Below are 12354 nucleotides of genomic sequence, written 5' to 3' on the forward strand. Positions count from 1 at the left end.
AATTATGGAGTACTAGAAAATGAATAAAGATGAAAATGTGGGATGAATAAATCACACTGTGTATATTTTGGGTCTGTAATGAGTTGTTAAATTTCTTGAAGGTTCTAAAGCCAAAGCAGAGGTTCATCCAGACATTCCCATGCCCTGCTGCCTTCTCCCAGGAAACCTCTATCTTTACTGCTGGATTGGAACAAACATCAATCAAGTTTTCCCCAGATTATCATTTGCTCCAATTTAATACTAAAGAGCAGGTTTTCCTGGGGAAAGCATGGGGCAAGAGAAAAACCAATCAGACTTTGTCTACAAGCTGGGGATGGTCACATGTTACTCAACAAATGTATAGTCTCTGCGCACAATAGAAGAGCTGCGCAAATGAACAAGCATACAGTTTCACACAGTGTGCAGAGACCGTTTGACAAGAATCCATTGCCTAGCAAATTATGACTTTGTAAGAATTCCCATGCTGTGTCGAACCAAAAGCTTGTTTAGTTCATCAGTCTGCTTCCATCTTTCTTTTCTTTTTGTTGCATCCCTCTGAAACACTGCAGACCTGCCTCCCGCATATTGGAGCCTTCCAGATGGCTTGGACTACAACTCCTCATCTGATGGGATTTATATTCTAAAACATCTGGATGGACCAACTTGGAGGAGAGCCTGATGTAGACATACAGGGTTGAATCCAGAGGAAGTTATGGGCCAATCCTAAAAGGGAGAGAGAGTTAGGGAGCCAATCATTCACCAGTTCCAAAGCCTTCTTGGTTTGTTGTGACCAGGAACTCAGTGCAATCACGGTTCCTGATCACAGCAAGACTGGTAAGTATGTTCAGGGCTTGCTGCTGAAACATGGCATGATTAGTGATGGAGGAAGTGGGTTCTGCCTCCCATATATTTGCAGGTTAATAATACCTGAAGGGACTTTAGCCACCTGTAGATCCTCTTGTTGACATTTTTTTCTTCTGCTTAATGCCTTTGATCCTCATAGAACTAACACTGAAAGCTCCATTTCTCAGACCATTGACCCGGCAAAGGCTTGGAAGAGTCAACAATTCCCTGATCTGTGAAAGTATTCATACTTAGGGCCACCCATGCTTGGTATTATGCAAGGGCTTGGTGGTTTCCAAGTGATAAGAGAAGGGTGGCATGTTACAGGGTGGAGGAGGGGAAGCGCAAGGAGATGAATAGAAGAATTGTCATCTGCGTGAACACAGAAGAGCATTTGTCCTCTAGCTGTTAAGGACACCCCCAATCAAAATTCGGATATAACAAACGAATGCTTTATCTCATCACTTAAACGCTTTCTTTGGGTCATGGCAAGGCCAAACCTCATTTGCTTTAAAAAAAGAAAAAGGAAAAAGAATCCTAGAAACATTTTTTATAGCAATTTGCTCAAATTGTTTTATTTTTCACTATCTTTTAGCCGCTGTTGGTTTAAAAATCAGAAAGTGGCAATGAGCAGCACCATGTTAAGATCACAATAAAACCAACATCTATTCCATGATTTAAAGTAAATTCAGAGCATACAAATTAAGAATAAGCCTGTATTAATCACCAGTGAAGGCTTGGAAGAATAAATGAGTTGAGACAATAGGGAACCTTCCCATGATCCCAGCCAGAGTTTGAAATGGTCGCCGTTGTCAGTGGTAACAAAGACAATGAACACAGCCTTGGAACAAAGGGGTGGTAAGAGGAACAATCAGCTATACCACCATGATGTAGGAAAATTCGCTGATCCACGATTTAAGGAAGTTGCACAAGGAAATGGAAAGCTCACTTTGCTTTTATTATTAATATTTTGTTTTTGTTGTTGCTTTAATAGGAATACAGTCGTACCTCGGAAGTCGAATGGAATCCGTACTGGCAGTAGCGTAGCGTGGGGGGTGCAGGGGGGGCCAGCCGCACCGGGCGCAACATCTGGGGGGCGCGCTCGCACTCTCAGCTCTCTGCCCCTACCTGGCTCACTCACTCTCTCTCACTGCAGTGCTGGCTGTGCGAATCCGATCCAAGCCGCCGGGTCGCCGCCCACTGTGGAGGGGGGGTGCCAGGCGTGCGGTGCGGAGAGAGAGCGAGGGACTATCTGGGGGAGGGACAGTGCAGCGGCCGCCCAGCGCAGCGCTGACCGTGGGAGAGAACCACACCAGACCAGACCAGGCAGCAGCAAGAAGAAGCTGGCAGCGGCGGCAGGTTAGGGGTTAGGGGGCGCAAATTACTTGCCTTGCCCCGGGTGCTGACAACCCACGCTATGCCACTGTGTCCTGGAAGTCCATTCGACTTCCAAAACGTTTGGAAACCAAGGCACGGCTTCCGATTGGGAACCCGCAGAACCCACATCGGACATTTGGGTTCCAAAGAACGTTTGCAAACCAGAACACTCACCTCTGAGTTTGTGGCATTTGGGAGCCAAAACGTTCAAGTCACAAGGTGTTTGACTTCCGAGGTACGACTGCCCTCCTGGCCAATGAAAGGTAGGTCTAGAAAGATAATGAATAAGTAAATAATAATTACTCCCCGCCTCTAATTTTCCAATAATTGTATGCACTTTTAAGGTGGGGAGGGAATGTAACAGGATCCGCAACACAGTGTTGATATAAGATCACGGTGCCTTGAGCTGGATTTCAGGTTTTACAGAACTTGTTCCCTAAACTGAAAGGGAAAAGAGAATAAAAGGGAGGACAGGAAAATATATTGCTAATGGCCTGCTTACCAGTGCCAGCTCCAGGTTTCAGGAGTTGAGTGTCCCTCATCCCTGAGTAGGTCCCCCGCTTCCTCTAGGCATGAGGAGGAATTTGTTACATTCACATTTTAAAGTGAACTCCCCAAATTTGCACTTCTCAAACTAGGAGAAAATTGGTTCCGTTCACCTACCTAATTCACTCTTCTCAAAACAAGGCACTAACCAAAATGGCCCTATCCTTTAAAAACCACACTTCTTGGCATTTTGTGATGCAGTTCTCCAGCCATAAATGTGTACAAAGATACATCTATTGTGGGAAATGTGCACAGAAATACAAATATGGGTGAAAATAGCACACAAAAATGCATTATGTTAAGGAACATTCATTGCATGCACATATGTATATGTATATGTGTATGTGTATGTGTATGTGTATGTGTATGTGTATGTGTATGTGTATATGTATATGTACAGTGGTACCCCGCAAGACGAACGCCTCGCAAGACGGAAAACCCGCTAGACGAAAGGGTTTTCCGTTTTGGAGGCGCTTTGCAAAACGGATTTCCCTATGGGCTTGCTTCGCAAGACGAAAGCCCATAGGGAAATCTCCGGGGACCTCTTTTAAATGCTAGCGGTGGGGAGCAAAGCCTTCCCCCCCCTCCGGCCTTCAGAAGAGGTCCAGGAAGGCTGGCGGGGGCCGAAAGGCTTTGCTCCCCAGCGCCAGCATTTTAAAAGCAGTCCGGGATAGCAGGGAAGCGCTTCCCGCTATCCCGGACGGCTTTTGAAGGCAGGAGAGATCTGCGAAGCCTGGGCGCGCTGATGTCAGCGCGCGCAGGCTTCGGCATGCCGGCAACTGTCCGCCAGCAGCGGCAGCGCTGCCGCTGCTGGCGGAGAGGTCCGCGAAGCCTGGGCGCGCTGATGTCAGCGCGCGCAGGCTTCGGCATGCCGGCAACTGTCCGCCAGCAGCGGCAGCGCTGCCGCTGCTTGCGGAGAGGTCCGCGAAGTCTTGGCCGGACAGCTTTTGAAGGCAGGCGGGGGGGAGCAAAGACTTTCGCCCCCGCCAGCCTTCAGAAGAGGTCCAGGACCTCTTCTGAAGGCTGGCGGGGGGCAAAAGTATTTGTCCCCCCTGCCTGCCTACCCAGGGGCTTTTAAATCGCCCCGGACAGTGGAGAAGTCCTCCGCTGTCCCGGGGCGATTTTAAAATGCCGCCCGCCAGCATTTTAAGATCGCCCCGGACAGCGGAGAAGCCCTCCGCTGTCCCGGGGTTTTTAAAAATGCTGGGGGTGGGAAGAAAAGCCCTTGTCCCCCCCCCCCAGCCTTCAGAAGAGGTCGGGGGACAGACTGTCCCCGGACCTGGTCTGAAGTCGGTTTCCCTAGGAACGCATTAATTGATTTTCAGTGCATTCCTATGGGAAACCGTGCATCGCAAGACGAAAAACTCGCAAGAAGAAAAAACTTGCGGAACGAATTAATTTCGTCTTGCGAGGCACCACTGTATATGTATACAGTGGTACCTCGGGTTAAGAACTTAATTCGTTCTGGAGGTCTGTTCTTAACCTGAAACTGTTCTTAACCTGAAGCACCACTTTACCTAATGGGGCCTCCTGCTGCCACCACACCACCGGAGCACGATTTCTGTTCTCATCCTGAAGCAAAGTTCTTAACCCAAGGTAATATTTCTGGGTTAGTGGAGTCTGTAACCTGAAGCGTATGTAACCTGAAGCATATGTAACCTGAGGTATGTATACACCAGTGTGGTGTAGTGGTTAAGAGCGATAGGCTCGTAATCTGGGGAACCGGGTTCACGTCTCCGCTCCTCCACATGCAGCTGCTGGGTGACCTTGGGCTAGTCACACTTCTTTGAAGTCTCTCAGCTTCACTCACCTCACAGAGAGTTTGTTGTGGGGGAGGAAGGGAAAGGAGAAAGTTAGCCGCTTTGAGACTCCTTAGGGTAGTGATAAAGCGGGATATCAAATCCAAACTCTTCTTCTTGTATATGTATATGTATATGTATATATGTATGTATATGGCAAAATCATACATAAACATGTACACAAAAATAGTAGTGAATTTTCTTAAAAACAAACAAACCACCAACTGGTGCCTACTTGGAGTGAACTGAATTTTAAGGCTGGGAAAATGAGAAACTGAATTTGATGAATCCATCCATCTCTACCCCAGACCTAGAGATTTGCAAATGGCTTCTAATGTCTCATCAGAGAAGATGCTCCCTGTGCCAATCCCATTAGTGTCAGCAGATACACAACTTCAGATGAAATATGGGGAAATCAAGCCCAATTCCGTTTTTTTGTTTTATTTCCCTTTTCTGACTCACCGTTAACAAGGGACCTTTGAAGTTTTGGCATGGAAGGAAATAGTCCCATTAACTAAAACTGACAAAAGGAACGAGTGTGCATTCACTTGGGGGTATGACTCAACCTTCTGCCTTCCTAACAGCTGCTGCAATATGATGTGAGAAGTGGAGATGATCAGAAACATACAGAAAATTGTGTCCGCCCCCCCCCCCCAGTGAAGATTAAATACAGGAAAATATTGCAGCTGCATACAGTCTGTTCAGTTCTGAAAGAAATAACCCAGAACAAATAAGAGGCAAACAATGTGGAAATGCTAATCCAACCAGTCTTCTTGGACTTGCTCCTTTTGGTCAGATTTTCCCCCTAGACTCCATATAAGAAGGGCCTGCTGCATCGACACATCTAGACTGAATTTACATGACAGTTTATCCTATTTTCATGACTTCCCCCTAAAGTTCCACATAATATTTGAGCTTTCACATGATGCAAGAAGCCACATCTGGAACTACAATGAAATCTATTTGTTTCTTTATTATTGCATTTACAGCCCATCTTTTTCTCCAAGAGCTCAAGGAGGCACACATGGTTCTCCTCTAATTACCACAACAACCCTTCGAGGTAGGTTAGGCTGAGAGGCAGTGATTCCACCTCCCTTTTACCTTGGAAGGTCTACCTCCCTTCGAATTTTAACCCAGAGAATTTCTAAAACCGACTTCCAGTTGGCACAAGTGGAACCTGCCACACTTGTAAGTTTCCATCTTATTTCTTACAGATGAGCAATGAGCATTAGTGGGCATGTACGTTAATGAACAGGGACACGGGTGGCACTGTGGGTTAAACCACAGAGCCTAGGACTTGTTGATCAGAAGGTCGGTGGTTCGAATCCCCGCGACGGGGTGAGCTCCTGTTGCTCGGTCCCTGCTCCTGCCAACCTAGCATTTCGAAAGCATGTCAAAGTGCAAGTAGATAAATAGGTAAACGGGAAGTAAACGGCATTTCCCTGCACTGCTCTGGTTTGCCAGAAGCAGCTTAGTCATGCTCGTCACATGACCCGGAAGCTGTACGCCGGCTCCCTCGGCCAATAAAACAAGATGAGCGCGGCAACCCCATAGTCAGTCATGACTGGACCTAATGGTCAGGGGTCCCTTTACCTTTACCTTTACGTTAATGAACAACACAGCGCCTTGGTGTCTTTTTTACACTGCGATTGAATCAGCATACGGACCGGTGTACAATGCTAAACTGTAAGGAGAGATAAAAAGGCACATATTGAAAAGCCTTAGCAAAGTCCTCACGCAGTGTTCTGGATGGGCAGAATTTTGTGCACATTCATACTCAATATCCATTTTAACTGATAGGTGTGATTTGCCTCCCAGAATAAGCTTTTAGACAAATGGCAGCTTTCATTGCTCTAAGGAGGGAGCCACTTTGAATAACAGGGAATAACTGGCTTCTCAGCTGCAGTAGTGTAGACTGGAGAAACTCCCCCCACAATTAAAGGGCTGAGCTGTCATCATTCAGAAGGAAGACGTTCCTGTAGAAACCCTTAGATTCTTGCTGTAATTTTAGCACCTTTGCTGTCAAAGCGAGATTTCCACTTAACAGCTTTTCTCCCTCTCAATGGATATAATGAATTGTTCAGCTCCGATTCTGTGAGCTAACAATTTTCCTCTTGATATTCAGCTGTGATGTGCATTTTTCTCCAGCTTTGGATGGCTTATGCAGGGGGATCTAGGTTATTATCTGGTCTACAGTTTAGGTATTTATAGATTGTGTCCATCTCTTCTTCTACTTCTAGATGGAACAGTTCTACAACAGAATATTATGTAAGTTCACTTAAAATTCTGGTTGTTGTATATGAGCAAAGCCAAAGAAGCCCACATCTTTCCCTGGTGAGACTTATTGCTGCTTTCTTCTTCTGACTTTCTGCTTAATATTAGCCAATCTTTCGTGTCTCTTTTGTAACCTCATTATATACAGCTTAAAAGCTATGTTGTTAAGTGGTATATATAAACTGTTGAAATAAAATAGAGCTTTAGGAAAAGTAGGGGAAAGGTAAAAGTCTTAGAAGTGTAAATACGAGTACTTTAATGCCTACAATCTAGATATGCTAAAATCTGACTCATTCAACAACTGCTGTCCACACCCAACTTATGTGATGCTTGCTGAGATTTCTCGTGCATTCTGATTCTTGGTTTTTCTTTCAGGTACTCCCAGGAATTTCCACAGCTCTCATTGGTTCTCACTGATGTCCTGAAGGACTCATAGAGGGATTATAGGGGCGAAACCACGGTACCTGCTACACATTATAATGCACTTTATATGTGTAGCCATTTGAACAGGTGTTCTGTGCATAATATTCTCCATCTTTCCCACTAGGTGGCCTTGCAGAATCATTCAGCACCTCAGTAGCTCATCTACTGTATACCAGGCATGTCCAGCTCCCAAGAGACTGCGATCTATTCCCAGTATAAAAAAACATTGTCATTGGAGGGAGAAGGAGCGTGCGTGGGGTGGCTGGATTGCCCAGAGTTGTTTTCAGGGGAGGATTGCATAGAGCTTTTTTTTTGCTTTCCCCCCAAACTTTCTGTACACAATAAGGATCCCGAGATCTACCAGGATCAGCCAGGGATCTACCAGTAGATTGCAATCTACTGGTTGGACATTCCTGCTGTATACAATAGACCTTGACCACATAGAAACATAAGAATACCTGCGGGATCAGGCCAATGGCCCTTCTAGTAACCTCACCTCAAAAAGGATATTCTTTCCGTACACCCCTGTATAGCCCACGTCTTTAACGCCTGCATGCGCTGGGTGTCGGGAGCACCTTCTCTGACCTTCCGATCACAGGAACGTAGGAACAGCAACACAGCATTCCCAACGAATTGGTCCTGGTGCAGTGGACTCACATTTGCTCATGTGAGCACCTCAAATGCAGCAGAGTAATGGAAGCAAAGCTGTGGAGGTATCGTTGCATACCTAATTTATTTCTTCTAATTAAACAAATAAAAGAACATAACTGTGGCGTTCGTATGGAGCCCCCGGTCACCTCACGGACTATTGACCCGTAGACCACTAATCCACTGCCACCAAACAGATCCTCCCCGGTAAATCACTTAGTCTCAGTCAGGTTCTCAAGTTAACCAAGAAGAGTGTAATTTATTTCAGACACAAACAAACTTTAACTGCATCCCAAACGTTGTTATTCTTTACCTTCTTAGTCTTATTTTATCCTGTCTCTATCTCTTCTACCTCCCCTCACACAAGAACCAACTGCACTAACTGTCTCTCTATTTCCAACTGCCTGCCAACTGCTTTCCCAACCAACCAACCCACTAAAACCAACCAACTACCCACCCACCAACAACTAGGCAGAGAAAGGTTCTCTCATAGCACTAGAACTCATGAATACCCAATGAAGTTGAATATTCGAAGATAAAAGAAAGTACTTTTTCACGCAGCACATAGTCAAACTATGGAACTTGCTCCCCCAGAGAGCCAGTGTGGTGTAGTGGTTAAGAGTGATAGACTCGTAATCTGGGAAACCGGGTTTGTGTCTCCGCTCCTCCACATGCAGCTGCTGGGTGACCTTGGGCCAGTCACACTTCTTTGAAGTCTCTCAGCCCCACTCACCTCACAGAGTGTTTGTTGTGGGGGAGGAGGGGGGAGGAGAATGTTAGCCGCTTTGAGATTCCTTCAGGTAGTAATAAAGTGGGATATCAAATCCAAACTCCTCCCCCAGGTGGCAGTGATGGCCCCTGACTTGGATGGCTTCCAAAGAGGATTAGACAAACCCATGGAGGGGAAGGTAAAAGGTAAAGGTAAATGACCCCTGGACGGTTAAGTCCAGTCAAAGGCAACTATGGGGTACGGCACTCATTTTGCTTTTCAGGCCGAGGGAGCTGGCGTTTGTCCACAGACAGCTTTCCGGGTCATGTGGCCAGCATGACTAAACTGGTTCCGGCGCAACAGAACACCGTGATGGAACCAGAGCACACGGGCTATCAATGGCTACTAGCTGTAATGGCTATGCTTTGCCTCCACAGCTGGAGGCAGCAATGCTTCCAATACCCGTTGCTGGAAACCATGGGAGGGGAGAATGCGCCTGTGCTCGTGTTTCTGCCCCCTGGTTTCCCACAGCCATCTTAGCAGCCACTGTGAGAACAAGATGCTGGTCTAGATGGGCCATCAGGTATTACTCTGCTTGGAGCATTGCATGATATAATGAAACTGAAATATACTTGGAGTCGAGAGTGGATTGCATGCTCTTTATTCAACTCATAGTGGTGAGGAGGAATGGAAGTTCCCCCAGGATGTCTGCTTTATATACATTGTTTACACAATGGGCCCCACGTGATTGGCTAATTCCGGGATTCTCCTGTAGGCCAATCAGGTTGTGGATTCACTTCCACCTGGAGCTGGATTGGGTGGCTCCTGCGGACCAATCATACTGCTACATTGTTCTAGGACCAATCAGACTGCTGCATTTTGGATCCTATTGTTCTAGGACCAATCAGACTGCTGCATTTTGGATCCTATTCAACTCAGTACATAACAGAAACAAAAGAGTTAAAGATCAAAGAAAAGTAGGGAGAAGATAAAAGTCCTAGAAGTAGAAATATGATGTGCTAAATCTATATATTTAACCTAGATATGCTAAAATCTCATTAATCTTCAGCAACTGCTGTCCACACCCAACTTATGTGATGCTTGCTTAGATTTCTCCTTCATTTTGGTTCTTGGCTTTTCTCCCAGGTAGTAACAGGAGTACTGTACTCCAAATATGGTTGTACCATAGATTTGTAGTACAGCATAATGATATTGGCAGTTTTATTTTCAGTTCATTTTCTAATGATCCCTAGCATGGAATTTGCCTTTTTCACAGCTGCCACACTGGATCAACATGCTCATTGAGTTACCGTATTTTTACGTGTATAATATGCCCCCCGTGTATAAGACTATTTGGGGAGACTCAAAATTAATAAAATGGAGGGAGATTGCCCACAGATGTTGAGCTTGGGGGGGGGTTAACGAAAATTGCTCACCCACCTGACCAACACTTCCAATCTCTCACACGCATTGCATAGGCCTTAAATCGTCTGCCTGCTCGCAACCAGCAGCCTCCAGTCACCAGCCCAATTGCCAAAGCACCAGCCAATCAACAGCAGCCCTTGTCACAGCCACCAATCAACAGCACAATCATCGCTGAAAATCTCCTGCTCACAGCAGAAACCAATCCCCCATCCCCACTCTGCACTACTCATGTATAGGATGACCCCCAATTTTAGAGATTATTTTATCAGAAATTAACATAGTCTTATACACAGAAAAGTACGGTATCTACTATGACCCCAAGGTCTCTCTCCTGGTCTGTCAATTGAGCCCGCTCTTGGCCGGGGAAGGCGGGGTATAAATAAAATTACATAAATAAATAAAATAATAGATAAAATAGAAGGGGAAGAAATGGAGGCAGTGAGAGATTTTACTTTCTTGGGCTCCATGATCACTGCAGATGGTGACAGCAGTCACGAAATTAAAAGACGCCTGCTCCTTGGGAGAAAGGCGATGGCAAACCTAGAAAGCATCTTAAAAAGCAGAGACATCACCTTGCCAACAAAGGTCCGTATAGTTAAAGCCATGGTTTTCCCAGTAGTGATGTATGGAAGTGAGAGCTGGACCATAAAGAAGGCTGATCGCCGAAGAATTGACGCTTTTGAATTATGGTGCTGGAGGAGACTCTTGAGAGTCCCATGGACTGCAAGAAGATCAAACCTGTCCATTCTTAAGGAAATCAGCCCTGGGTGCTCACTGGAAGGACAGATCGTGAAGCTGAGGCTCCAATACTTTGGCCACCTCATGAGAAGAGAAGACTCCCTGGAAGAGACCCTGATGTTGGGAAGGATGGAGGGCACAAGGAGAAGGGGACGACAGAGGACAAGATGGTTGGACAGTGTTCTCGAAGCTACAAACATGAGTCTGACCAGGCAGTGGAAGACAGGAGTGCCTGGCGTGCTCTGGTCCATGGGGTCATGAAGAGTCGGAAACGACTAAACAACTAAACAACAACAACAATGATCCCACTACCCACTAGAAAGGTATCCTCAGCATGTGAGGATACATTAGCAACCGCCAAGGAATGGGTACCTTCTAAGGGAATAGAAGGTGAGGTGATGTTATCCTTTCTCAAGACTTTCATTCTCCCTGACAGCAGGGGAGCTGTCATTGTGGGAAAGATATCCAGCTATCACATCCATCACTCACTTTTCCTCTCTAACACTTCCAGTTCCGCCAGGAGCTCATTGCACTTCTGACATGCTCACAACTTCTGCCCCAAAGAGAGACATATGGCAGAGGGAGCTCGGAGTGTTTTCCTAGTAGTGTAAGACCAATGACATCCTTATTTTGATCCCCTAATTTGCCACGGATTAAAAAACTCTAATTTCACATTATTGCAATAGGTTGCTGCTGGTTATTAAGAAACATTACCACATACATATTACAACAGACCTCTCAAGTGTTCTGAGAGGGAGCATCTAAGCTTTAAAACCAATCAAAAATCTCATCGAATTGTAGTGATTGCTACAATAGCCTTCTCTGATTGCCAAGTGATATTAAAAAAAATGTTGGATTGACATCTTAACACAAATGGGACAAACTGGTCCCTCCCTTTGATGCAGTAGCTTTATTCTAGGCAGGATGGAAGACTGGCAGATGTTGGGGAACTATTGGGAGAAGTATTTAGGACATTATCTGCTAATCACAGTAACTTATATATTTGGATCCAGAGCCAGCTTGTGTGAAGTTCTGTTTGTGCACTCTTCTTTATAGTTATAAAAGCATCATTGTAAAGTCTACCCAGTGTCAAGTCTATGGAGATATAGAATAAAATATATTATATGTTAATTATTGGGAGATTATTATTTCTACTACTAATAAATGATTATCACTTCGTTAATTATTAGGAAAGAAGAAAGGAGGCACATTGTTTCAATTGGATCTGGAGATTGTAGAGATGTGACTGAACAGTGTTGCTCTAAGAGCAGTTGGAGGGAGGAGATTCAGTTAGACCACTTATAAACTGAGGATTTAAGGAAACGTGGAAAATCCTTGGAATGTGATGAAAGGAGTAGTCCATTTTTAAATTGCAATAAGGTTTGTGTCTTAAAGGGAAGCATTAGCTTAAAGGGTAGCATTAGCTACTGTAAGGCAGCATTTTGTCCTCTTTTATATAATTTGCTTGGTTTGGTCAATTTTCTGCAGAATGCTATTAAGCTGTTGCTCTTATTTAAAATACATCATTGCTTATTCAGTGTGGCTTGGCCAATTCTTTCCCCACATTGTAGTTATGGGGATGATCAATAATTT

The 12354-nt window shown here is 45.2% G+C and overlaps 1 long non-coding RNA gene across 1 annotated transcript; it reads left to right on the top strand.

The window, feature by feature from the left end:
* The first annotated feature begins 2276 nt into the window (after positions 1-2276).
* LOC308594791 lies at positions 2277-12038 on the top strand. Its single transcript, XR_014011616.1, has 3 exons — positions 2277-2462; positions 6785-7499; positions 11952-12038. It is a non-coding gene; the product is annotated as an uncharacterized lncRNA (long non-coding RNA).
* Positions 12039-12354: the final 316 nt, after the last annotated feature.

Source organism: Podarcis bocagei, assembly GCF_964188305.1.
Source record: "Podarcis bocagei genome assembly, chromosome: 9".
In the NCBI taxonomy this organism is placed as follows: domain Eukaryota; kingdom Metazoa; phylum Chordata; class Lepidosauria; order Squamata; family Lacertidae; genus Podarcis; species Podarcis bocagei.